Genomic DNA, 5,848 nt, shown 5'->3' on the forward strand with positions numbered 1-5,848 from the left:
GGGAAACTCTGAGTATCTGGTTCCAGAACAGCTGATTCGAATCAGATCAATGAACTGTTCACCTTGAGTTAAGCGCATGCATGACCACTATAAAAAGGAATCAATGGAGCCCCGATACCTGGATTCACCATGGCAACAACGAGAGAAAAAGATTGAGTAACTTTACAGTGCTGGAGCTGGAGGTCCTCCTGCAGGCCTGTGGAGAATTTAACCATATATTTTGCAAAAAAAAAAGTAACATGGCAGCAGCAGCTAAGGAGAGAGAGGCAACATGGGAGAAAACTGCTGCCCGAGTCAATGCGTAAGTCTGAATTCACTACTCCATTGACTTAACATTTAACTGCACTTAAAAGCGTAGCATACAGGTGAAAAAGTGGTGGATTGAATAAAATCTGATTTTCATTTAGGTGCAATCCATCAGGGGAAAAGCGTACTTGGAAGCAACTAAAAATTAAATATACAGTCAAGCCCGAAATTATTTGTACCCCTGTAATACCCCTATAATTGCTGACCAGCTTTTTGCATGTCTCCATTTTTTGCCCATCCATCTTTAGCGATGAGCTCCAACTCTTTCAGGTTGGAGGGTCTCCTTGCCATTCACCCTGATCTTTAGCTCCTTCCACAGATTCTCAATTGGATTCAAGTCAGGACTCTGGCTGGGCCACTGCAAAACGTTAATGTTTTTGTCCACTAACCATTTCTTGCTGTGTGTTTTGGGTCATTGTGCTGAAATGTGCACTGGTGCCCAAGGCCAAGTTTCTCTGCACACTACGTGATGTTGTTGTTGAGAATCTTGACGTATTGCTCTTTTTTACATGGTGCCGTTTACTGCGATTAGGTTTCCTGGTCCACTGGCTGAAAAACAAACCCCCAAAAGCATTAGGTTCCCACCACCATGTTTGACAGTGGGGATGGTGTTCTTAGGGTTGAAGGCTTCTCCTTTTTTTACGCCAAATGAAGGATACATCATTGTGGCCAAACAATTCAATTTTTTTTTCCATCTGACCATAAAACAGAAGACCAGAAGTCTTCTTCTTTGTCCAGATGAGCATTTGCAAAGGCCAAGCGGGCTTTTGTGTGCCTTATCTGGAGAAGTGGCATCCTCCTCAGGCTGCGTCCGTGGAACCCAGCTGTGTGCAGTGTCCGTTGGACTGTCTGCCTTGAGACGTTGCCACCAGCAGAGCCCAGATTCACCAGGATGGCCTTGGTGGTGATCCTTGGATTCTTTTTCACCTCTCTCACTATCCTCCTGGCCAGCACAAGTGTCACTTTTGGCTTCCGACCACGTCCTCTGAGATTTTCTACAGTGCAGAACGTCTTGTATTTTTTGCACTGTAGCCACTGGAACTTGAAAACATTTAGATATGGCCTTATAGCCCTTTCCTGACTTGTGAGCAGCCACAATGCGCAGCCGCAGATCCTCATTGTGCTCCTTTGTCTTAGCCATGACTGTCCACAAACCAACTGCAGAGAGCTGCTGTTTTTCACCTGCTGAGTTGATTAAAACAGCTGTTCCCAATGAATCAGGGTAATTAGGATGCTTTAGAACAGCTTGGACTATTTGGAATGGTAAAGAACTTTGGATTTTCCCATAGACTGTGACAGTTTGCAAAGGGTATGAATAATTTTGGACATGCCACTTTTTGTTCAAATGTAAATAAGAAGAGAAATAATTTTTTCCACAATGATGCCTCTTGTACATTGTCTTATTATCTTCTGGGAGACACCTGTGTCATTTCCAATCAAGAAGAAACTTGCTGGTTGAATAAAAGTAACTTTAAGTCAAAATTTGCCAGGGGTATGAATAATTTTGGGCTTGACTGTAAAAACATTGTTCAGAAAGGTAAGACATACTTTGCTTGGCCATGATTGTTCCTCACTTTGATCTTATTCATAATGGACATAGGCTATTAAAGTAAATATTAATTCAGTGGTTATTTCGATATGTAGTAATTTAAACCCCAACAGAATGCTGTTTTAACTAAAATGTGATGATTTGTACATGAATACTTAATAAAATACTAATTAAAAAAAAAGATTAACATTTGAGTTGTTCTCAGCCAACAGAAAGAGGGCAGAGGCCTGCAAAACGGGCAGAGGGCCAACACCACCACCTCTGACAGAGGCTGAGGAGCTGGCCCTCAGCCAAAACTGTCAAAGACCAGTGGCTGAAGGCTTCCCTGGAGGAAACTCATCTGAGCCAGTCACCCCCCAGGACACAAGTGCCTACGTCAGATGCAAGTATACACACACATTTACAGTGGAGGAAATAATTATTTGATCCCTCACTAATTTTGTAAGTTTGCCCACTGACATAGAAGCGAACAGTCTATAATTTTAAAAGTAGGTTCCTTTCTACAACGAGAGACAGAATAGCAAAAAGAAAGTTCTGAAAACCACATTATATAAAAGATATAAATTGATTTGCATTTCATTGAGTGAAATAAGTATTTGATCCCCTGCCAACCATTAACAATTCTTGCTCCCACAGACTGGTTAAATACTCCTACTCCTTAGACACACCGAAAAAAACTTGTTACCTGCAGCAAAGACACCTGTGTCAATCAGTCACCTGTATAAAAGACACCTGTCCATGCAATCAATCAGACTCCAACCTCTCCACCATGGGCAAGACCCAAGAGCTGTCTAAGGACATCAGGGACAAGATTGTAGACCTGCACAAGGCTTGATTGGGCTACAAGACCATAGGCAAGAAGCTGGGTGAGAAAGAGACAACTGTTGGTGCAATTATTCGAAAATGGAAGAAACACAAAATGACCTTCAATCGACCTTGTTCTGGGGCTCCACGCAAGATCTCACCTCGTGGTGTATCACTGATCATGAAGAAGGTGAGAAATCAGCCAAGAACTACACAGGAGGAGCTTGCTAATGATCTCAAGGCAGCTGGGCTCCACAGTCACCAAGAAAACCATTGGTAACACACTACGCCACAATGGATTAAAATCCTGCAGTGCCCGCAAGGTCGCCCTGCTCAAGAAGGCACATGTACAGGCCCGTCTGAAGTTTGCCAATGATCGCCTGAATGATTCAGAGAAGTCTTGGGAGAAAGTGCTGTGGTCAGATGAAACCAAAATCGAGCTCTTTGGCATCAACTCAACTCGCCGTGTTTGGAGGAAGAAAAATACTGACTATGACCCCAAGAACACCGTCCCCACTGTCAAGCATGGAGGTGGAAACATTATGCTTTGGGGGTGTTTCTCTGCTAAGGGGACAGGATGACTTCACCACATTGATGGAAAGATGCACGGGGCCATGTATTGTAAAATCCTGAGTGACAACCTTCTTCCCTCCGCCAGGGCACTGAAAATAGGTCACGGATGGGTCTTCCAGCACGACAATGACCCAAAACATACGGCCAAGGCAACAAAGGAGTGGCTCAAAAAGAAGCATATTAAGGTAATGGAGTGGCCTAGCCAGTCTCCGGACCTTAATCCCATAGAAAATCTGTGGAGGGAGCTGAAGCTCTGAATTGCAAAGCGACAGCCTTGAAACCTTAAGGATTTGGAGATGATTTGCAAAGAGGAGTGGACCAAGATTCCTCCTGATATGTGCACAAACCTGGTAATTAACTACAAGAAACGTCTGACCTCTGTGCTTGCCAACAAGGGTTTTGCCACCAAGTACTAAGCCATGTTTTGCCAGGGGATCAAATACTTATTTCACTCAATAAAATGCAAGTCTGTTTATGTTTTTTATTTAAAGTGATTTCCTGGATTTTCTTTTTGATATTCTATCTCTCACTATTTGAATAAACCTACCATTAAAATTATAGACTGTTTGTTTCTTTGTCAGTGGGCAAACTTACAAAATCAGCGAGGCATCAAATAATTATTTCCTCCACTGTACATATAGCTATATAATACATATATATTAGGTTTTCCATCTCCCTTCTCTCCCCAACAGATGCAGATAGTGTCATCTAGCCACTGCAACAATGGAACAGCCTGTAGTTGTAAGTACTCAATACTGAGCTCTTGCCACATATGGTAATTTAAAGTTTACTGAAACAGAATCGTCTCCTGCATCACAGGAGGATGATGATGATGAAACGCTGTCTGATGCCATGGAGAGGGATCCAGAGGGGCATTCAGAAGTATAAGTCTTAATATTATGTCTGGCTACTAGCAATTCTCTACCCATTCACATTACTTTACAAACAACTTGCACATTCTTGTCCTTTAACAGAGCATGGCTGGCCAGCACTGGGTCCTTAAACCTCCACAGCACAGCTTGACACAGTGAGATATTCAGTAAATGCCATGTTAATTCTGCATGTAAAACTATAGAATTTAAACATCATCCATATATTTCCCAGTTACCAGTAAAAGGAGTTATATAGGCTGCACCTCCTTAAGATGATTGCTAAAAATGATAAAGAAATTGTCTACTTGGATTGCCAAATCAGGAAAGCAGACCTAGAATATTCTGTAAGTGGAACGCCAGTTTAGGTGGGTGGATTATCACAGGTGAAATATGTTAATTGTTGGAACAAAATTACAAATCCTAATTGTTGCATTTGTACTTGCAGAGAATAAAGAGGACCAGATCAAATGTGTAATTGTGGTGATCTGAAAAGTAATTCAGTGTTGAACAGGGAAATGAGGAATGATATTTGTACAAAGCTATAGGTTCTTTATCACGTTCAAAACTGTTACTCAAGCTACACTCTCGATAGACCCAGGAAACGTGGACAGAGCCAGGCCACTTGACTTCCACATTCAAAATGATGTGAGCTGCATCACATATGATCTTGACAGTGCAGAGAATGACATGTGAGTTGCAGTATGTTGTGACGTGTCATTTTTAAGATGGTAGTTAATATACCTGGACATTGATACTGTAAAAGGATTTCCTCCCCTTCATTTTCTGCAGGAGCAGTAACAGGGACGTGTGTTCCATCTATGCAACCAATCACATTTGGAAGCCCTGCAAAATGACAGTTAATTAGGCCACTGATCCCAGTCTGAGGTCGCAGCAGAATGTCTATCATAATTTAATCTAAAATAAAATACATGTCTTCAACTGAATGATTGATTGATTTCTACATAACTCACCTGCAATCCTGTGAAATTCCTCTTTGATGTTTCTCAGAGGTTTGTACCCAGGGAACACTACCATGATGGGTAACAGGCGTTTGAGTACACCCCTGCCCACCTTTCCAACAGCTGGACACACCGTTGCCTTTCCAATGTGTCGCCAATGTTGTAAAGGAAGCTCCATTAGCATAAAAACGTAGCGCTCGTCCGCGGTGTGTGAGACTGGATGTGTATGGCCGGAGGATGTTATTGAGATGAAAAGCGATACTGTTCTAACAAAAATTCATTAGGGAATGACAGCACGTCCAATCTAGGTCGGAAAATCCTCTCCCGACGTAAGGCATTACGAATTAATTATGCCTCGATATCTACTGGATAAAATGGGCAACCCATGTCGGACAGCTTGCTTCAGGTGGGAAGAGACAGGTAGAAACTCTGGGTTTCTTATAGAAAACCTGCCAGCGAGCAGGTTATGTTCAGAGTCAGTTATCATGGTGACAGACTCAGAGTTTCACTTACCTCTCTTTCTGGAACGGATAACACAGAGTTTCTCTTAACTCAGGGTTAACTTACTCAGAGTTTTCACATAACCCGCTTTCTGGAACACCCCCCAGCTCTTCTGTCGTCGTTGTTAACCAAGTGTCCGCCCGTCCGTCCCGCCGGCGGCCGCCGGGGGCAGCAGTCGTTCCTCTGCCACGCACAGTCCCATGTAGCCACTCCCATTCGGGAGCCCCGCCCATGTACGTCAGACCCTGTCCACAGCGCACGCTCAGCTGCTCCACAGTCTAAAG

This window comes from Trachinotus anak, unplaced genomic scaffold (assembly GCF_046630095.1).
Source record: "Trachinotus anak isolate AG129_WGS33_773 ecotype Australia unplaced genomic scaffold, CSIRO_AGI_Tana_v1 ptg000036l, whole genome shotgun sequence".
Classification (NCBI taxonomy): domain Eukaryota; kingdom Metazoa; phylum Chordata; class Actinopteri; order Carangiformes; family Carangidae; genus Trachinotus; species Trachinotus anak.